A 24,155-nucleotide genomic window follows, 5' to 3' on the forward strand; every position below is an offset into this window, starting at 1 on the left:
GAAGCCCCTCTTTTCCTCAAAACTGAAGTATCCCTCATCAAAAATACCATTTATCTGGGCGTTTGTAACTCACATCATGATCTTTGTGACTGTGATCCATATTCACACTTGGCAGCACCTGACCCAGCCTGGGATGAGTTCCTTCCCCCAAATTTTGTTATAAAAAAGCAGTGAGAGGAAGTATCTTTCTAGTAGTTGGAACTGAATGGGAATATAATATAATATGGTGCTGGCCATATTGCCTGCCAAGTTAAGAAAGCCACTTGCAGAGAAGAGAGCCACAGTGGTAAAAATGAAGCTAAATCCTGCTAGTATCCAGGTGTTCCTGAGACTTAACTGATTCTATGCTTTCTTGGTGTCTTGGCTTTATAACTATTCCCTGAATTCCATTTTCCAATAACTTCACTTTTTTTCCCTTGCCTAAAAAAATAAACAAAACAAATTATTTTATTAATTACCAAAATTCAGAGGAGAAGATGGTTTAAAATAAGCCAAGTTGAAGACACAGTTTCTGCCGAGAACTGCAGGCAATGAGGTGCTTGGTGGGTTCACAAAAGTCAAAATAGTCTCTAATCTGAATTTAACACTGGAGGCCTGACTCTAAAAATCACTTAATCTTTCTGCGCAGAAGGCGTATGTCTTCATTTTTAGCTAAAAGTCTTGACTCTGGTTCCTCACTGCCAAATCTTTTCTAACTTATTTGTGCTACTCTGGACAAATTAATTCCTGCTTTGGTCACACTCCTACTGGGTAAATCTAATCTCACTCCTCTGTTCCCCACATTACCCAAATAACAATTCCAGGAGAGCTGCACTAGGCTTAACATGAAATCCTTCCTGGTAGCCATCTCTGTGATACAGTGGACCTCATACATAGTTATTGCTGCCTGATCTGTAAGTGTCTGCATAATTTTTCATCAGCCTTCCATGTTGTGACAGTGTACTTTCAAGATGCCATGTTCTTACTCACCACTCATACCCACACAATGATTTCTCCTGATACAGCTCAATATTCTGGGTAAAGGTGTTGTCATCAATTCTGAGACACATGAAAACTGGGCAGGTAAATAAATCAATTATTTAAAAAAATCATAATGAACATGAAATGCAAATCTAAAATGATGGCATTCCCAGCTCAGAGTCCTTCAATGAATTTCTGCCAGTCCAAAGATAGAGACCAAAATCCTCCATGTGCCCTACAAGCCCAGCCAGATGTTTGGACCCTACCCTGTTTTCATCTTCACCTCCTGTCTGAAGGTTAAGCTGCATAAAACAGCACTATTTTAAAGCACTATTCATGTTGGCCTTTATCTAGCATCTAAAATTTATCATATTTCATCCCATTTTAGGGCCTTTGCAAATGCTGTTTCCTATTGCTAAAACTTACTTCTCCAGGCTCTCTCAGTAAACCTATCAGTTAACTCTCAACTCAAACTTTATTTCCACAGGGAAGTCTTCAATGACTCAAACAATTTTTAAGTACTGTCTGTTCTGATTTATAGTCTCAGATACGCTACATGTTTCCTTTAAAGCACAACTTGGTAAATAAATGATTCTGTGATTCTGTCATCACACACACACACACACACACACACAACTTCCTTTCTAGACTAGTACTATGAGGACATAGATTATGTTTGTTTGCCCTTCATTGCATTCCCAGAACCTACACTGAGAACAATGACATCTGGCACAAGGAAAAGCAGCAATGCACAGTTGCTAAGATTGTGAACTTAGGAGCAAGATCTCTAGAGTTCAAATACAAGCACTGATAGCTTTGGGTGACTTTACACAAGTTGTTTAATTTCTTCTGTGCCTCAGTTTTACTGTCTCTAAACTTGAGATTGATAGTACTACCTATCTTGTAAGTTGATATGACAATTCAATACCAGAAAGGTGCTTAGAATAGCCCTGCTGGTTGCCCCTCAGTTCATCAAAGGCAATGCTTCATAGGATAGGGAAATACAAACCCTTAGAAGGTGAGCATCTTCATTTCTCTCAACTCAGCTTGGCCTTATCGAAAACCATCTCTTGCCCTAATTGTCCCAGGCTTGTCCTTGTCTTGTGAGAAAAGAGGTGGCTTCAGGAGGGAGAAAATTAGCTGCTGACAGCACCTCACTACAAAAGCTGGAGCCCAGAATGGAACAGCCAATAGCAACTTGGGTCTCTCTATGAAGCCAGGACTTATACTTATCCGGATCTTTTTCTTAGTGTCTTTAGGGGATAAGAAAAAATTTTCAGTGGTTAAGAGCATCAGGTTTATAGCCAGATAGATCTGTCATGATAGTCTCTATTTTTCACAAATGTTTGATTCCCCTTGCTGAGGGAGTATTATACACACCCAACTCGATGCTGGTGAAGAGAGATGTGATCTTGTGATTTGCTTTGGTCAAATGAAATATGAGAGAAAATAACATATGTCACTTCTGGGCAGAAGGTTAAGAGACAGCATTAGGCTCACCACCTTCTTTGTTCCTCTCCACAATGACTCCAGTCTATGGCCATTCCAGAATGAGGAAGACAACTTGCTATTTGTTAATATAAACCTTTGAAATTTTGAAGCGTTCATGTCGTTTTTTCTACTGCTTATCTTAGCATATGAATCTTAAATACACCTGGGTTTGAAGCCCCCGCATGCTAGCTCTATGATTGTCAGCAAGTTACCTAAACTATCTGGTTCATAATTCCCATATGTGGATATGGGAACAATAAAGTCTGTAATAAATATATTTGATGGAACTAAAATCTCTCCTACCTATTCTCTCATTCCTTCCTCTAAAGAAGAGGCTAAAAAAACTAAGAACAATGATTTCTAGACTTCCTTGCGGCTGAAGTTCTGGATGGAAAAACTAGTCACCACAATTAAACATACTTCTCTGAGGTCTGGAAGGCATAAACGTAGCAGAGGCTATCTTCCAGCTGCTTCGGCTGCTTTCTGCTGGCAAGTAAAAATGTGAAGATGTCTGTGGTATGTGTTCAGGTGTGAGGCTGTTGAAGGCAGCTGTGGCAGAGGGGTAACTGCTTTAGTGGTCAGCTTCTGTCATAGGGTTGGGGTCAATCCTGGAGGCCATCCAGAATCTGTACCTGCAACACTTAAAAATGTTTTGAAGAACTTAACTCCTTACATTTAACTATATAGACAGAGTTTCTGGTTATTTAACTATATAGATGGAGTTTCTGGTTTTTGTCCAAAATTCTAACCGATTCCGTATTTGGTTATTGCAAACTACAAAGTATACAGCAAATGAAAAGTTCTTCCACCCCTCAGAACATTATTAGCTCAGTAAGTATTAGATGCTATTATTTTTATTGACAATCCTCTTCTTAGATGTGCAAAACACAGAGGAAGATGCTGTCACTGAGCTACCTCTGTGGTTCATTCACTCATTCAACATACCTCTGCTATGTGTTTGACAGTGTACTAGACGCTGAGGGTAAACAAGCAAATAAGAAAAGGCTAGATGGCTGCCCACTCTTTTTTGATACCTCATGGGGAAAACACTTCTCCAGCATCAACTACCAGTCAAACTCGTGTTAATTTTATTTGTCTGATTTACTTATGTTGACTGTCCAATATTTCCTTTTGGGGTTTCATAACTTAAATTCAGCTGTTGTGGTAACACACCATCCCAGAAGACACTTGTGATCACTGCTAAATGTAGTAAACTTGCCTTATATGAGGCTAGAATCGGTTTCTCTAACAGTCTTTATCAAATGAATATTCCCAACTGCAATAAATGTGACTGATAGAAAAGGAATACCTTCAAAGCCAATCGATTTCCCACTAAACTACTAAATCACTTAAATGGCCAACTTGGCACCATTAAATTTACTCATGATGGTACTTCCCAATTAGAAAATGTGTTTACATGTTGGTGAGAGGCATACTTAGAATTTAACTGGAATTGATGATAGCACAGTAGTTGGTAAATTTAATGATGCCAACTGGTCATTTAGGTGACTCTGTCATTAGTTATATAGGCTGATAAAATCCTTATTTAAAAGGAGTATATTGCCTCATTAATTATGGAACAGAGCTGCCTGTTTCATGTGGATAGATGTGAAACATATTGAAGAAACCCAGGGATCTGTTACACCAAATGTCGTCTTTGAGTATATTGGTAGAGATGGAGATTCAAATATGCTACACATGTATATAAGTTATTGAAATAATAGTAGTCTATATATTGACAGAGTGATTGCATGATCCTTTTAGGCAATAAAAATTAACTACACTAGTAGATAGAAATGATATAAGTTTCTATTCATAACTGATTATAGCAAGAAACATACGATTAGTGTACAGCCTTCCAATTATCACGAGTGTGACTTTCTTTACTATTAATTAAGGTCAATAACTCCAAAAATAAGCATTTAGTTAGAGCATAGTAAATAGTATAAATAACTAAATATGTATAATGGTGCCCATTTCAGAAAGCACTTTCATGTGCTTCATCTCATTTTTGTTATAAAACTTCTAAAATTATACTAATAAGGAAGATTTCTCTCAAATAATTTCAATGGCTTGCTCAAATCAAAGATAATATACTACCAACTTTAAATATGAACTGCAAGAACTAATGTCTGATTTTTGTGTCCAAAGCTCTGAGTCACTTTTTGAAACAGCGCTGACACAGGTGAGTATCATATAATGTTAGCCAGCATAGTAGTGGTTCTGGTGGTGGTGGTGGTAGCAGTAGTCCTCACTGTTGTAATAGCTTTAGTCATAGTATTACTAGTGACAGCAATAGTAGTAAACCATAGGTAGTAGTGGTAGCATTTCAACAGCATGACTTTGTCCCGTATGTACTATGAGAATATATCTGCAAGAGAACTGCAATCTAAAAGCATTTTTGTGCATTAAATTTCCCAGTCAACAGAAATACATGGCTATTTATATCTTCCAAATAATATTTCTTAATATATTTTTTAGCCAATAATGTCTATAGATCCTTAGGTTTGGTACTGTAAAAATGCCTTTGTCTGGTAAGAGTATGGGTAAGTTACACATACGATAGGGTTGAATCAAAGATGACATAATATTAAAATTATATGCCCGAAGATCCAAATTTGATATTTAAAGATCTCTCAGTGTCCATGAATGCCTTTATGTGGTAAAATTTAAAAAGGAAACTAGCAATCATTATGAACATGTATTAACATAAAGGAAAATGAGTGGGAATGCTAAATGAATTAATTCTTATTAAAGTTATTAATAATTAGGTATCAAAGCAATTGTACACTAGAATGGGAGCTTGATTTGTATACTAGCAAATTATTACCACATGGTTACAGACGTTTTTTGAACTGCTCAACAGTTTTCTTAGATCTTTCTCAAAATAAGAAAGTCCCCAGGTAATCACTTGTACCTTACCTTGATTAAAGGAAATTAAAATACTCTCAAAAGGTAGTTCACCTCTCTTTTCTTTATAAGCTTATTTCTTTCTTCTTACAGATTTGTGCTTTCTGCTTCTCCCTGCAGATGAAGTATTATTCAACAGATCCTCACTTTATTCAGATGAGCTTAAGTAGTCTGGGCAAACAAACTGGATTCTTTCAATCCCAATTTCAAATTCCTAAGAGAATATTAATAGTCTAGATGAATTCTAGTGTCTATCCCTGATCCAACAAATTGTAGCTGAGAAAGGACCACATATCGTAAACATGGCAAGTGTAAATCACATCTGTTACAAATGATGTAACAGTTCTCATAGGAACAGGCACATACTCCAATATGAGATTAATACCAGATAATTGTGAAAAGAATTACCTCTCTGAGTCTCAAATTCTTCTTCTGTAAAATGATTACAATATATTATTCAAAAGGGATATTTTAAGAAACAGTCATCATGTGCAAAAATAACACACCTCATAGTGTGTCTGGTGTACGGGAGGCATTCAAAAAATGGCAGCTGTTGTGGACAGTGGTGACGGTATTATTGGGAAGAGACCATATGTGCTCATCTTTGTATTCCTCCCTAGGATTTACCATGGTGTCTTGCACATAGTTGTTTCTTAATAATTTTTCACCAAATTGTTGAAATTAAATGCTCTAGCAAGGAGAAATAGCCAGGTAGCATCTTTTTCATATACGTATATATATAGGCAGCATGTGATTCTAACTTCAAAAAACTCATCAGAACCTTTTAATTTTGTAGGCACATAAAGAGTATTTGTGAATCAACTAATTTTACAGTTTAATTTCAAAAGGCTCACGATTCTGACAAAAGGCAACTTTCCTGATGTCTGGCATGTTTTTTATTCTGAATACACATTCGTCCTCAGCAGGAAGCAAACAGTGTGTTATGGAAAACTGCTGTTTTTCAAAGACTGTAATAGAAATGAAATGCATTTTGAAAACTCAAGATGTATGCATAGTCGGCAGCAACAATTATGCCCACAATCATAAATATATCAAATGCCTCATTTGTTCTTGTGTTGTTTCAAAGATTACTTTTCAAATGTTCTCATAGAGCACTCTTTCAACTTTGTCATTTGTCATAAAAATGGAAGTTATTTACATAAACAGTATTCTTCATGAGGTATGGAAGTTTTTCTTTTTTGAATCTCTTTTTTTTTTTTCCTTTCTTTGAAAGGCAGGTAGGGGACTAGACAAAAGTAGGAGAACATGAATCTTTCTATGTAATACAAATATGTATATATACTATGCACATATATATGTATTTTGAATAGATTAATGGATAAAACTATACATACTCATTCGTTAAGCACCCACTTATTATACATCAATGTTTTGGCACTAGAGATTCAGTGGTAAACAAGCAGATAAAAATCTCTACCTTCCTGGAGTTACATTCTTAATGAGAAGCCAGAAAATGAACATGGTAAAAAGGCAAACTGTGTATTACTTTAGGTGGAGCATGGTTCTAAGGAGAAAAAAATGAATCAGGAAAGGGGGTGAATTTCAGAGATGGTATCGAGGAATGCTCACCGAGAAGTAGTGATTTTTAGTAGTTACATATATATAGAACTTTCTTTTTAAAAACATGGATTTTTCCTAATTTCAGAAGTAATTTAGGTTGATTCTTTAAAAAAAATTCAAACACCCAGGACATGTATAAAATACAATATGAAAGTTTCCTTTAATTCAGATTGTTTACATAATCGTTTACCACCTCCCTCCACATAGAATCACCCTGTATATAATGCTCAATAACTTTTTTTCCTTCATCAATATTGTTTATATGAATTCCCATCAATTTTATTTAACTTGCCAGGTGATTTTAATTAATTGGAGTAAGCCTTGGGAGCAGAGTTTGAAAATATGAAGCCACTTTGGTAGCACTAAATAAGAAGCACATATACATCTTTAAAAATCATTTTGAGTTCATAACAGATTAACATCTTAACTTTAGTGTAAACCCTTTCATTTATGAAGCATGATTTTAGCTTGTCTGCCTTCACAAAGTTCCTAAACAAGGTAGTTTATTTTGGATAATGGATTATGAGAAGTCTGTTCTTACAACTAAGGCCTGACATTTCAAATCATATGTTTTAGTTTTTCAGAAATGAAGTAAGTTTGAAATCGTTCCATGGTACATAGTACAATTTCACATTTTTTTTAACAAGTAGTCTTATCCTCACTTTTAATACATGCAAGCCCAGATTTTAAAAAGCTGTTAATGAATCTCATATCTAAAATTTTAACTAGGAATTAATATTTTCAGTAAGAAATATTGAAAATTGTAAATAAACATTTAGATTATGATTTTTATAATCAACTCTGATTTGTTTGTTGAAGCCAAATAATTGTGCCTTTAATAGAATCATTGTCAGTAAATGGTCGTTTGTTTCAGTAACACTTGGATTGCGTTCTTTGGCAACAATTCAGAACATTAGTTAAGATGTTCCCATCATGAGTGAGGTAAACAAGGCATGCTGTCTCATGATAGATAACAAATCGTTCTTTGAAATCAAGATAAGTACCATAGGACCATTAGAATTAATTCCTTCTTTGTTCTTTCCTGTTGTTAAAATTACTCTGTTCTTTTTTTTTTTTTTTCCTGAGTAACTACTATGGTGATTCTATTTGACATCTTCTTATAAATGGAGTCTTTATGTGCATGAATCACATCTTTGGTTGAGCTCTGACTTTTTGCAAATAGCTATCTCCCTAACAATAGCTTAAGATGGTCTCAGTGTAAGTTGTTAGTCCATTAAGGACTATTAAAAAAATTGCAGCAGGCTTTGTAAAGATGCTCTTACTTAGCAGAGTAAATAAACTTTTAGAAAGTATTGAAGCTTTGAAAACTTAGATGAGACATTAAAAAGTAACTAAAAAAAAAAAAAAGATAGAAGCTATTTTTACTCTCTTATTTACACCCAGCCATACTGAACCAAAATAGATTTTGATTCAAACAATATGAATGTAAACATTTTATTTAAAATTATAGCAATAGATGTTTATTAATTTTTCCTAGAATAAAGTTTAACTGGACAAAAATATGAATAAAGAAATGGCAAGATGAGCAGAAAGTAATTTAAGTTTAGAATTATAAGGTTGTTAAACTACTCATTTTTCTTCCATTTTTGTCTTACTATCATATCTGTAAATAATAGAGCATTTTGATGGTAGTGGAGCATTATTTAATAATAGGAAATATCTTCAGAAATAAGTTGTCTCAGATAATTGTGGAAAAATTTTCTTACAGTTTTTTATAGTGTCTGTTCCTTGCCTTTAAAAATTTGTGATTAAAAATAATTTGTGATTCAAAACAATGGTAAATCTCAATATGATAACAATTACAATAAAAGCAGCTAATCTTTTTATTAAAAAGCAAAAGCAACTAAAACATTTTGGTTTTATTTTAAATAATAATCATAATCAATATTCAATGACATTGTCACAATTTGCAGATGCAAAGAGCTTAGGTGACATTCTGGTTGGAAGTTGAAGGCTAAGGAATTTATCTACAATCTCCTATTATCTACTAAACAACCGTTTTTTTACTTGGTATATTTATTGGCATGATTTTTGAAAGAAGTTAATGGAGATAGGGTTGGATAAAGCCCCGCACCTCTGCTGCTTCTCATTTTATTAATTTTTAGAGTCTGAATAATATCAATTATTCTAGTACCACTAACTACCACTGAGCAGTTTGCTAGTTGCTGAATGGATATAAATAGAGACAGGTAACTTCCCTTCAAACACCACAACCATGTATGTTGAGGGTGTATAAGCAAGTAATTTTATTAAAATGTGACAAGTAGTAAAAAGAGGAGCACTAAATTCAATTTGGAGATTCAGAGAAGGCCTTCTGAGTGAAAAGATACTTTAATTGAATCCTAAAGAATATTGGAAAAATATTCCAAGTAGAAGAAAAAGCACAGCACATGCAGAGGTGTGAAACAGTATGACATGTAATAAGAAACAAGCTAATTCTTAAAACTGTGTATTACTGAACTACAAAAGAGAGAGGAAGAATGTCTGTTGACATAAGTAGGGACCAGCTCATATAAGGCCTTATATGCCCAACAGAGACAATAAATGTACTCTGGGAAGCAGGACATTTTGAAAGTTTTAACCTGAAATGTTAATGTGTTATATGAGTGACTATACAGATGGATGGCATTTTCACATTCTGTAAAAGCATGTTGGATGAAGAGAGTCAACAGAACTTTCGGGGATAAAGTTCCATTTGGAGAGATTTTCCTGGTAAAGTGCTGATGAAGGTATTGGTGGTATGGAGAAAAAGTTTGAGAGTGAAACGTAGCAGAGATGAGGAACTGAACTATGCAGATTCAATGTGAGGTGTCTGGAGAATCAACCAAGTGAATATGTACAGTGGGAAAAATGTTTCAGACTTGGGGGAGATACACAGCCTGCTGACTTAACCTTGGGATTCATCAGTAAGTATGCAGTAGTAAAAACCTTGTGAGTGGTGGAATCAGCCAGCAGAAATGTGAAGACAGAGAGAAATAATGGACCAAGAATAGATGTTCACAGAACAAACCCTCTTGTTTGGATTACAGGTCAACACAGGGAAGCCTATAAAAGAGGATGAGAAGAAATACAATAATCTTGGAAGAGAAGTAATTTTACCTAATTTTTTCAGGTGAAGACTGAGACTTAGAAAAATGCAACTTGCCCAATATATTATAGCTAGGAATTTTCTGAGCCAAGGTTCAATCCCTAGTATCTTTGACTCCAAAAGTGTGCTCTTTCTATGTAGTGTGAAGCCACCATGCTAAACTATAATGTTCTTAAGGGTCAGGATTATGTCTTTACATCCAAAATACCCCTATAATGTAAGTATATAATATATGCTTTAAAGAAATACTTGATTTTATTCCACAAAAGCCATAATGAATGAAGATAATTGTCCTTTCTTGTAATTTTAACCAGATATATCCTTTAGTTATGCTCCTTTTGTGATAACTTTTTTCATATTAGCATTTTGATATTGATAGTGTAGTTTAAAATGTTTTCCTATACAAACACATTCAATTAAATGATTAAATATACACTTGAACAATGACTTACACTCTTTCAAAATAAGAATGTCTATTATAAAATTACACAAAATTTTAATATATGAAAAATTTAACTATTCACTCATGAAATCAAATGAGACCCTCTTCTAATTTTTAAACACAGAAGTGAAAAAAAAAAGATATGTCTTGTACTTGTCACAAAATTTGTTTTCATGAGATTGTGTTGGGAAAATATATGAATCACTAGTCTTATTGGAAATTTATCATAAATCCTCAAAGTATAGCAGTACCTGCTTTACCCTACTATGAAGCAATTTTGCTATAGTGAGCTATACCATACAGAATTGCATTAAAAACAAATTCAAATCCAATGCAAAAATTTGTGTCTGCTGACAGTGATAGAAGATACTATTTTCTTTGGTATAAAATGTACCCAAAACTTAAGTATTTCAAAAGAAAAAAACATAGCAAGAATTTAAAGCAGAAACAAAGCAATATTATCACATCCTTTTCTCATTTATGGATTCACTTTAGATATTCCTTTTCCCTAACTACTTAGAGATATAAATGGTCTTAAAGAAAATAGCAGAGTTATCACTGAAGCATCATGAAATTTTAGACAGATCTATTGTTGATTCAATTAGATTAAAGATTAAAGAAAATTATGGAGTAATCCACATCTACATATAAAGTAAGTTATGTAATGTTATCATTTTAAGTTATTTTTATTTGAACCAATATAATGTTTATAATTCTAATTTAAGTATTACTCTGTAGCATTTACATGTTTCCTATCTTTCTTACATATTTAAAATTTCTTCATTCTTTCCATATTTTCTGAGTACATATGATGTGCCAAACATTGTAACAGTTTCAGTAGATAAAATGGTAAAGAAGACATGATTCCAGCCTCACAAATGCATCATCTCTACAAAAGATAAAAAACTGCTATAATATTGTCACAAGTTGGGTTCTTCACATGCAGATGCTAAGACTGAATTTGTGGTGTAAGATATTTAACAGGAATCAACATCTGTGAAATGAAGGGGAGAGGGTAATGGAAATGAGTAGTGGGGAAAAGCGAACAACAATACAGGACCATGAAAGCCTTGCCAACTCAGTAGAGAGCTTTAGAGCAAGCACTGGCTATAAAAGCCTCCTGCTTGGAGGTATAGCTGGACCTTTGTACTCCAGTCTCAGTTAGTCACCAGATGCAGGCAGCACAAGAAATACTACAACCTTGGGTGAAGGTGATCTCTGTAGTTGGACAGCCCATGAATATCTGCCAGATGGAAACTGTCCATGAAGGCACTCCCAGTGTTTAGACAGCAAGTCTTTAGTTAAAGGGAGATGTGTCGTATCTACCACGTCCATCACAAAAACACTCAGTGAATTACTAGGAGAGTAGGTGGGGGGCCACTCCTATTTTCTTCCTGGTTCCTGAAGCCACATATTCTTCTTATGCAAGTGCAGAGCCAAACAAGTCTTCCCCAACCCCAATTTTTTTGGGAGGGTGGAGTAGAAGGTAATCAGGTTTATTTATTTTACTTATTTATTTATTTATTATGGAGGTACGAGAGACTGAACTTGGGACCTTGTGTATGCTAGGCATGCACTCTGCCTCTAGAGCTGAACTACCCTCCTCAACAAGCCTTAATTCAATGCATATACTGCGTACTGAAATATAATACCCTCATTATATTGTCACCAGGCTGTTACCCCCACCTCCTAGTTGGGTCTTCATAAAACTTTTCACTGCTGTATCATGCTGGCAGCTTGGTGGTATGGTATGTGATGGGACCATTTCTGCTTTCCTTTTGTATAAAGTGGGTCTTCTGATATGACATTATGTGGGATCTATTGTCAGTTACTGAAATACCCTGTAAGCCCTTGAATAATAGTACTGGCTGAGATCTTGTGGACAAGAAAGGCAAACCTACTGCCAGAATATGTGTCTGTTCTTCTGATGAACCACTGGCCCTTCCAGGATGTAAGGGGGACAATGTAGTTAACATGACACCAAATGACCAAACTTTGTCTCCTCAAGAAATGGTCCATATCAAAGACTCGGCTTTCGTATCTGATGCTGACCCCCAGGAGATCTCATTTAGTGGAGTCAGTGCTATTTGTTTCATGCACAGCCTCTATAACCACCACTGCAGCCACTTCATGCATGTGTCCACTGGGCTGGCACTAGGAGATCAGATTACAGGCACAAACTGATGTCATCCGACTGGCCCATTTTGTCTGCTTGGATGTTTATGGCCTCTTCTGTGGTGAATGCTTTGTGGTGAGGATGAACATGGGATACAGAGGTCTTCTAATATGGTGCCCACTCTTGTATGTCCATCCACATGCCTCTACTCTAAGCCTTCTTGTCCTCAGTTTCCTAATTTGATTATTCCCCTTTCCTTGGTGCACAGTTATCTGAATAAATGGCTGGGCCCTTACAGCCATATCTGAATTAGTCACCAGGTAGGCTGACCCTGAAAAGGTGTGATCTCAGGCAACATGACTTTCTGCAACTAAGGCATATCTTGAAGAAGCTCACAAATGGAGGCTGTGTGCTGACCACACACTTTGAAGCCTGACAGCAAGTACTTTTTTGAAGAAGATGTGGGCAGTATGTCTCTCTATCTGCCACAAATATAATGTGACAACAGCTTCCTTAACAGAAAACATCGATTATTTGAGGAGATAAAAGGAAGAGTTCCTCATAGATATCTCATGATTAAATTATTTGGCAGGAATCAAAGATTATCTAAATGCAATAAAGATAGATTTTTATTTTTAATTTTGATTAAAAATTCCCCTTTCCTTCCTCTTTACACATTCCAGGTTCATAAAGAGGCAATTCTAGTTATTTAGTAATGTACAGAGGAGAGTGGTTAGAGAGTTCCTCACAGAGGAATAAAAAAGGTTGAGAAAATATCTGAAAATCAAATAAAAGAACAGAAGCCAGGTGCACGCTTGGGGATGTGTAGACAACATGGTGGGTGAGTTGTTAAGGCAGTGGGAAATGCATACATGCAAAGGCCTAAGAACGAACCAGTATGGTACAAGTTGCTTACTGTGGACTGAACGGTGAATAAGAGGCAGGGAATGGTGGAATAATTGGTTGCAGAAATAATTAGGGAACATATTTAAACTTGTAAACTATACTGTGGAATCTGGACTTTATTCTGGGGGTTCTAGGAATCCATGAAAGTTTTCAAGTAGAGTAGTGATATGCTCATATTTTATTTGTGCTTCAGAAAGGTCATTGAAACTGTAGTCTGAAAATAAATTCAAGAGCTACTCTACTGTTCTCAAATACTGACAACATCATAGGATCCATCTCCAGTAAAAAAGCCTTCTGTATTTTCAGAAAAGTAACTGTTCACCATCCAAATGTCCAATTACCTGTGCTTCCAAATTTGCTGTAATAGAAAATGACCTTGAAAATTTTTTGATGAGGCCAGCAAGCAGAGGAAAACTACTGCTATAGCCAAGAGGGTTTTATGGTAAATTCATTCCATCTATGTTTAAAATCTGATTCGATGGCTAAAACCAATTAAATTTTTTATGACACATATGATAAATGCAGAATCTAATTCAGCCTATAGCATTAGTAGGAAGGAAAAAAATCAGATCAAATTTCAAAATTCTAGAACTAATAATGGAGTATATTACATAAGTAATCATTCAAATTGATTAAAAACAGTGACTATATTACAGATCTTAATAATGTTCACTCTGATTAATTTTTTAACATATAAAATTCTGATATGTACATTTGACATGTACAAAGAACAAAAACTCCTTTTTTTATTCCCATTATGTATATTCTTGTTACCAAACAATAAGACTTAGATTTTATGTTAGAATAAACTATAGCACATGAATATCTTTTTTTCCTCTACAGTGGAAGGTCTTCAGATTATTATTCCTGTGCCCAAATACTCACATCAGATCATGTTAGCAAGGAATAAAAAACTTCAATACAGCTAAAGACTACTTTGTAGCTCAGGAGAGAGGGCCTAAAGTTTATAAGGGGTAGATAAGAAAGAGCATTGCACAGAGTCAGGCTATGAAATGTGAAATTAAAAATCAATAAGGGTTAAGAATACATAATGTAAAATAAAGATTTGAACATATAAATGTCAGTCAAATGTAAGCAAAGGCAATAAACTCTGCTTGCATAATTACTACAATTAGAGACAGTTGCTTTGTATGTATTTAACCAGGAATATGCTCTCTTCAGTCTATTTATAAAATAATAGTGAAGATGAGAATACATGCAATATAGGAACACTTATATAGGGAAAATGAAACATTTGCCCACCATACATGGGAATTCATAATGGAAAAATACAACTAGTAAATGCTCATATATCTGAGACCATTTTGAGATATGGTCTCATTTTCTATTCTACAATGAATTAACTTTTCCCATCCAATTAGAAATTTTCCTCTTCAGTCAATATTTAATTTTCTTTCTCTCATATTTTCCAAAGCATAGGGGTTTTCTCTCTACTTTTCATTTAGAATGAGGGCCTGGGATACTTTTCCAGCTGAATAAGCAAAATGCATAAATCTGGATAGTCATTGAGCAAGAGCACAGGCCGCACTAAGGACTAATGAGCACACTCTTTCAACTGTTTTATCATTATTATCTTATTTATGTGGGTCAATGAAGAGAACAACTACTTATAAGAGCATTTCTGTAATTTTCCAAACAGCTAAAAATGAGACCATTAGAAAATTCTTTCACTTCATTGCTGATTCTTATGTCTGTTTAATATGAGTTAGATTCTTTTGTGTCTGAAAGCACTTTTGTAACTCTGAACAGTTTTCATTACATCAATGTCTCTCTGATTGCTTCTTGAAAGCATTCTACACCTTAATCTAATTTTTATAAATAAATATCGAGGCACCTTTCAATGTGACTTAAAGTCATGTTTGCAATGATGATTTATACAGATATACCCTCTTATCTACTCCATTTTCCTCAGTATGGGTCCTCAACATGGCCCATTAAAGAGTTTAAGAGTTTATCTCAGAAACTAACAAAGCCAGACTGTCCAAATAATTTTAGGAGCAAATAGAATTTACATTTATATGTGGTCATCAACCATCTCTGTGAATTAAAATGCTTCTATTTAGTATGCCAAAGTTTTAATTTATATTTCGTGAACAGCTATCAATGCCATGCCAAGAAAACCAAAGTTTAATATATGTATACAATATTTGTGTATATTTGTACAATTTCCCACATGAAGCCAAATGACTGTAACAGTGTTGAGGCATGGACATCTTTCCTTTATTCCATAAAAATTATTAAAAATCTTGAACAGCACACTCCAATAGAATTGTTATGAATATGGGCATTTTCTATATCTAGAAGTTCCAATATGGTAGTCACTAGCCACAGTTACCTATTGTGCACCAGAAATGTGGCTGGGGCAGCTGAGGAACTGAATTTTAATTTAACGTAAGTTTAAGCACTTTATATATAAATCTAATAGTAGCCAGATGTGTTTAATGGCTACCATATTAGTCAGAGCAGTACTATGACAGTAAGAAACAGCAACTATATTCACATCTTCATAGCAGTGGGAAAAAACAATGAACAATTAAGTATAGCTCTTATGTACAGTATGAAAGGTATAATATTATACATAGAGTGATTGAAGGAACATAGAAAATCTCTAACTCAGATTAGAAGAAACGGGAAGAACTCCAAGGAAAGTTTTCTAAAGGAAAGAAAAGTAGTTGTCTTGAAGGATGAGTAGGAGTTAGAGCCAAGTAGATACTTTTCCGCTGTTGCAAAAGAGACGAATTATAATAATCTTGGTCACATCCATTTTCAAAAATAGATTGCTCTATTCATTGTGTTTGGTGCTTGTATTTATTCTTTCCAGTCTTATACTTCTGTGTGCAAGAAAACAATAAGGAAGATCTCACAAGCAAAGTTTGAGGAGACTCCTTCAACATACCGAGTTCCTCACTGTATCCCAAAAGCTACAAGTAAATCCTTTGGACTTTGGTAATCTACCTTTTCCACATGATACATGAAGAAATGTTTTACTGCAAGCAATATATAATTATCTACTTTCAGTGTCCAGAGAAAGAAAATCATTCATTGTTTCTTTTGGCCCTGACCACATACCTTAAAAAAAGTTCTAATGAAATATTCGTAGTGGAACTAGGAGGCATTAGTCTTAGAAGCTAGCATCACAGTCCTGCTTATGACAATGAACAAGAGTTCCCTTCTTGTCCCCGCCTTGTTCTACTTCCTGTTGTGTCCCAGTTGAACTTGACCTCCAACCTGTAATTTTTAGCCTCACCATCCATCCAACGAACCTTTAAGCTAATTCCCTCTAATTTCAGCTCTCAGTTCAGTACTGACGTTTTATTTGCTCTGTTGTCCCTCCTGCTCCTGACTACTTGAGGTTAATGCACTTGCCCTTCTCTTTTTATACTCTAAAAGACAGACCTCTGTGTCCATTAGGTTAGCTGACATGCAGATTGACTTATTACAGTCTTAAAGTGATTTTATAGCTTCCAGAGATATCTTTCAGTATGTACTCAAAGATACCATTTAGAACACTATCTACATTTTCTGAGATCTTAAAAGGATTTAATTTTAAATTAGAAGTACACCAAGGACAGTATGGAATATTCATCTTTCTACCCTTTGGGAACACCACATAGGCAAATTAAAGCAAGCCACAAATTCCTTGATGCTCCTCCCATCAAAGTTAGTAGGCTCTGTGACTGCTTTGACTAACAGAATATACTGAAAGTTTTGCTGTGCCAGTTTCTGCTCCAGGCCTTTAGAGACTGGCAGCTTCCACTTCATGTTTCTTGGAACACTCACTCTTGGAAGTCAGCCACCATGCTGTGAGAAAGCCAAAGCTGCCTCATGGAGAGGACTAGCCTGGCTGAGCTCCCAGCTGGCAGTCAGCAGCAACTTGCTACTACATGTGAGGAGCCTTCTCAGTACCTAACTCTGATTTAGAATATGAAATCCTGGATCCTGTCTTGAACCTGATGCTGTACTGGGATAAAACTTTTGGGTTTGGGGGAGGGAGTGAGTGTATTTTATATAGGTGTAATGTAATTAATTTTTGGACAGAAGACTAACTGTGACAGACCAAAGATGGTCATAAATTCTTCACATTTCTCCTTTTAACAGTTGTAGTCTTTACCACTTTTCCTGAGTCTGTGGGCTCTATGACTACTTTGAGTATGGCAGAAGTGACACATTAAGAGACTGGACACTTCCACCTTGTACCTCTCGGAACATTCACTCATAGATGCCAGCCATCATGCTGTGAGGAAGCCGAAGCAAGCCCTGGAGGGATCCACATGAGAAAGAACTGAGGCCCCAAGTCAACAGCCCCAGCTAAGCTCCTAGCTGTCAACCAGCACCAATCTATCAGATGTGAATATATCTTCCAGCACTATTGAGTCACCCCAGGTGACAGCACATAAAACAAAGGTGTGCACAGTACAGAGCCCATCTTGTATTCTTCACCCACAAAGCCACAAGCAAAGTAAAATCCATATTTCAAGCCATTAAGCTTTGGCATTGTTTATTACATAGGAACAATCAGAACCCCAGAGTATTCTCACAGTAGAGTGTTTCTGTTTCCTCTATGTGCAATTCTCTTCACACAAATCTTTGCAGGGTTAGTTTACGTTCAGCATTTGGTACTCACTTAAATGCAATATTGGAAGAAATGTATTCCCAATCTTAGGTATCTTTATTCTTTCAAACCAATCACACTATCCTTTAATTCTTTTTTCTTTAAGTGTATATATCCACTTCCACTCAAACTAGAATACAAGTTACATAAAATAAGGAAATTTTTTGCCTTGTTCTTTGTTATATCTCTTTCACCCAAAGCAATACTTCAATATATATTTATCGAATAAAATAATTACTAACTCTATTCTATTAATTTGACTATCAAAGGTAATCTGATTATGTAGTAACAGAGGTAAAGAATACTAAAAGCTTGTAAATTTATTCTTTATATCCCTAAATGCTTTTCTCATTGTCTCTCAAATGTGGATCCATCAAATTAAGAAACTAGATTCTAACTGAATTAGATTTCAGTAGATGGCCTATAACAATGATGTTTTACAACTACAATCCAAATACACAGATAGCTGTAACGCTGGTTTAGTTATCACAAGTCAAAGCAATTTGAATTGGCCTGCTTAAATGTGTAGTGATCAGTCAGAAATATAAAAATGCCTAATTTAACACAAGAGTCCAAATGTGGCTACAGTTGTACACTTTGAGTATCTCTCATGGATGGGCTGCCTCTCTATTTGATTTGCATGGGAGCTGGTTTCACACAACATTTTGAGTTAGATGATAGTTTTACACACACACATTCTCAAACACACATGCTTTCTTCCACTCTTTTCCACATAATTCAATGCACTCTTGCTGTCAGCACCACACTTCCTCAGAAACATCTATAATCATGAGTCATCCTTTTGTGATGTATGGCTTTAATTAGCAAAAGAGGAAAGGTTATAGTCTATTTCAAGAAAAAAATGTAATTTTCAGACAGCAAATCATGCATGTGAGATCCAGAGGACATAATCCTTTACTCTTCTTACCCTTAGTGTCCTATATGTCTTTACCAAATCATTATTGAATGGACACCAGAAACTCTTTCATCTTCATTCCATTCCCCTTTGTCTTCTACAAAATCCCACAGAATGTCAGTTAATAAGAGAGAAATATTAAAGTTCTAACAATGCCTTCAAGGAGACTAACCTTCAGGATTTTAGAGAAGGTGCAGACCAGAGCATGAGTTGGTATCCCAATGGCCCAGTGAATGTGTGATCTAGCACTCTTAGACTGCCCAAGGGACACCCAGAACTGTTTGGTTAACACAAGATACTCATGGTTCAAGTGAAGCGATCTGGTTTTCTCTCCTAAAATATGGATTTGTGTGTTTGTGTGAGGAGGAGTAGGAGGAGTTCCTCAGGTAAACTTCCACTAAAATTTGGGTTGCAAAAGTACTATGTCACGTTCTACATCCTTGATTGCATAAATACAAAGAGGGAGGTATCTCGGTAGTCAAAATACTGGAACAATCATTACAAAACTGCTGAACATTGGAAAACATGACCCTGATAATTAGATCACGAGAGGCAGGATACTCCTGTGAGTGCCTGACATGCATTTTAAATTTGCCTGAGCACTGCTTTCCAAATGCATTACTTTTCTAGTATCTGTTAAAACACTTATTAAAAACTAGTTACAATTTGCTTGTTTGGATTTTCCTCTATTATCTGAGAGTTCATTTCTTTTCTTTTTAAAATTTCAAGGAAACCACATTATTATCCACCAGGGCCCCTGACAGAACCAAAGCAATCACACGAGTATTCCCCCACCTACTATTCTCAGACACTTTTCAATCCTGTCATCCAATCATCATGGTGCTAATACATTCCCAAGCACTGAGGACTCAGAGGAGCATGATGCTTCAGTGTGTTTATAGAATACATTTCATGTAGACAAGCATGAAAGGAACAGTTTGCATAATCATCTGCCTAAAAGAATCCATCTGTCAGAAGAGTGGAAGCTGGTATCAAACAAGTTCACATTCAAAAACAAAATCTCAATTTCCATTCTATGCACTTCATTTCCTTGAGCCTAATTATCAGTGTGCATATAAATGGGGAAAATACTTCTTCCTGGTTACGGTTCAAAATTCTGGTCTTGGCAATAGACAACAATAGCTGCTCATTTCTTTGGGGGCTGTACCATGCAGCTGAGAGCATCAGGGCTGGAAATGCCAGGCCAAAGTCTGCTGTTGCCAATATGAAGCTTTACTTCACTGCTGGTGGCAAATGTGGTATGTGTGAACAACAGAAATATTGTCTCATTTCCTTCATGTTAACTAATCCTGGCTGGGATCCTAAGAAAAACACAGCCCCATTTCCTTGAAAAGCATTCATTTATGTAGTTCTTTTTCTGATGAAGTTCTTAAATTTCTGCCTAGTTAACTATGACAGAAACATCAGTCTTCAGAGAGAAAAGAAAAATGCAAACCATCATTTTAAAGCCTATGATAAAATCTAAATGTTGGGCAAAAAACGTAAAAAGAAAATTCAATTGTTTGCTTTATGAAATATTCTTTACCAAAAAATCTTTGTACATGTTCTTTAAAATCTATCTTCTTTCAACTTTTAATGTGATTTTGATAACATGCAGTTTTTAAAAAGTAAGAACTTATGCTGAGAGGTAATCTGTACTTTCTGAAATATAAACTGAAAAATTATCATGCTGAAAAATGTTTTTACAATATATTTGAAAAACATTTAACTGCTGCAGCATAAATTCCTATTAAATTATCAAAAACATCTTAACAAATTACAAAGAGAAATTTATTACTTGCAGATTATAAAGTCTCCATTCACTCACTTACAGTGTTGAGCACCTGCTTTGTGTCAGGCAGTGATCCATGATTAGGGCTGTAGCAGTAAAAATTGAGAAAACCTGCTTTTGTGATGCTTGTATTTAATAGAATAGATGTATTCAAGATATGGCATTGGAAGTGGTTGGTTTTATAGAATATACTGCATTTTTGGTAGGATTTTAATATACTTCCTGTAAGATCTTGTATGTCCTTTGTGTCCATAATTAACTTCTTCTTTATTAACATTATAAGATAACTGAGCCTTCAGCAACCGTCCAAATATTTCTCTTGATTTCCAGGTAGAATCTGGTGGTTGGGGAGGGTGGTGGGACGATTTAAATGTCTAATGGCTGTCTACCAGTTCTCATTCTGACTTGTGTTTGGCCCAAATCTCAACTAGGTAAAGGTCGTCTTCTTTCTTATCCCCCTGCTTCACCATATCATCTTAAGAGCAGAGTGGAGGGTGTGGAATGGGATAGAACAGTCTGCCCTTTTCCCTCAAATTTCAACAAACATAAGACTATCTAGCAGTCTTTTCCAAAAGTTAAAGATGATCAACGATACAGGTCACAATAAAAGGTTAAACTGAACATCGGGCACCACTGACACTAAAGCACCTTGGTGATCACCTTCCAGAGAGGGCCTCTCACGGGCCAGCTCCTCTCCTTGGGTCTTGTGCGCTCCAAGTTTGCTGATGCTCTCTTCCCCTCAGATGACCTCCTGCACATGTGTTGATATCCCCAGGGCCAGGGCCTCAACTCCTGGTCTCTTCAGACTCTTGAAAACTAACCATTTCATTTTAAAGAATATATGATAAAACCTGATTTTTTTCGTCTCCTGTCTTCCAATATTAGCACAATGAGATTTCTAATAAGAGGTTTTATACTTCTTAAATAGTTTTAGAAATCCCACCTAAAAAGAAAGACCCTAACTAAATAGTCTCACAACACTGCCACAATAGTTCAGCATTTCTTTTGAATGTTATATGTTTACTACTTTAAAACATAAGTAGTTCAACAATTAGAAACAAACAAAGATAGCCGTAAATTCTAAGTGTTAGGCATCCTTCTAAGAACCACACACAGAGTCATCTCATCGTTCATCCTCCTAATTCCCATTTACAAATGAGGGAACTCATGTGCAAAGAAGTTAAACAAACTTGCTGATGGTCCAAAATAAAGACATGGATTTAAGTGTAGGTAGTTGGGCTCCAGGGCCCACTCTGACCGCTTTGCTGTATTATATCCTACTTCAGTTCCTTGCAAAGAAGAAATTTGGAAACTTCAAGATTTGAATTTTGGCCTCCATAGCTCAAATTATTTTCCTTTTATTGAGCAATGTGGTCCCCAAAGAACAGATTTTTCCTCTTTACCACATTTCATACATTTTCCTGAAATTAACTCAAATATGTCTTATTTGCAGCATCCTAGAAATGTAACTTTCAATCATTATTTTTGCCTTATGAAGAGAGTTTTACAGAAAGCCTACAAAATAAAGAGAAAATTAAAATTTTATTTTAATACTATTTTCCCAAATTAAAAAAAAAATATTTTAAAGGTGGAAGGATCTAAGGTTAGTTGCTGATAGTTCATTTTAAAAAATAAGGAAACAAGTTCAATAACCTTCTAAATAAAAATAGTTTCACAAGACATAGAGCTAAATTTATGATAGAGAATTCACAGGATCTTCAGCATTATCAAATCCAGTCTTTTAGTAGGTAGGACATTATTTAAAGAGGGTTTTTTTTTTTTTTTTCACTTAATATGCTTAATAAACATGCTGAGGTAAATCTATATTTTCCATTTTCCTTTATATAACCCCAGAAAGCCAGTGTTACCTTATCTGTCCATCAAGAATAACATAATTTAAAAACCTGTATTCTTCACTTGAGTTCAGATCTATGATCTACGGGTCAGAGTTTGGGCTCACATGGATCTACAGAAAAATTCATCTGTTGTTTTAGTTAAAGCAAAAGGAAGAAAGAAATATGCATTTTATGTCTACTGTATGGAAACATTCTATACAAAAGCTTTCCATAGAATTCTATATGTCTCCTTCAGTGTCATTCTGTGTCAACAACTCTGGCTCCCAGTAATTGCCCAAGATAACACTGTGCCAACTCACACAGGATTTCCTTCCCTGGATTATGCACCACTATACATGAATCTTTCTGAACTCCATTTCCCTCTGTAAATATTTGGTCTTCTTCTATGAGAATTGATATAATATTTGTGCTAAGATATTATTTTCTATTAATCACTCAATTATCTTTTGTGCAACATGGAATATAGTTTCCTTTTTGCAGTGATATACTGAAATAGTAGCCTTAATCTAAGAAATGAGTCTTAAAAACAAAAATATAAATCACTAACGGTGGATTTTGTAAATCCTATGGTAGGTCTGTGGCATCTGTACTTTTTTTTTAAGCCATGAAGGAAAGCAGACTTTACCAGTTGAGCTGAAGGACTAGGTAAATACAACAGAGGGGGAAAAAGTACCGAAAGAGGTGTATTTTGTTCAAGGTACATTCAGAATCCTTTCAGAATAAGATTGTTGCTTTTTTTTTTCTTTTTACCACTTTACTGAGGTATGATCGACATTCAAAAAACTGTAAATATAAATTGAGCAAAGTTCTTCAACTATTTAATCCACTCCAGATGGACAGTTCCATCTCTGATTAGGTTTTGCCATGCTCCAAGGAGCACAATAACAAACCAGGAGAATTCTTTCCCACAGCATTTTTTCTTATAAAACTCTACAGAAAAACAGTGAGGAGTAAGGTTCTTTTCTAGCTCTTGAGCAGAAATGCTCATCCCATTGCCCAAATTAAGTAAAGTAAAACTGAGTAAAGTTGGGACATGCTTTTGATATAATGGTGTAACATAGAGGAATAAATTTTTTAAAAATGTGTGTGTGTAGCAAATATGAAACATTATAAAATATTCCTTTTCAATGTCATGTATTTGACTATTAAAAATGAGGTATCCAGTAAACTGAGACCTTTCTTTTTTTCATAACATATATTTTCATCTAGAAGGCATCAATTTTTATACTTTATTGATTTATATATTATCAAAAGTTCTACTTTTTAAAGCCTAATAAAGTATATTATATCATGACGCTGGAAGAGTTTTAGTCTCAGAATACTCAAAAATTTTTTTAGAATTAAAGAAAAACATACAAACTGGCTATTTCAAGTAACAAGTTATATTTACATTGGTAATCAATTACAATGAAAAAACGTTTTACTATTCCAATTCTAAATGTG

This window comes from Camelus bactrianus, chromosome 3, assembly GCF_048773025.1.
Source record: "Camelus bactrianus isolate YW-2024 breed Bactrian camel chromosome 3, ASM4877302v1, whole genome shotgun sequence".
Classification (NCBI taxonomy): domain Eukaryota; kingdom Metazoa; phylum Chordata; class Mammalia; order Artiodactyla; family Camelidae; genus Camelus; species Camelus bactrianus.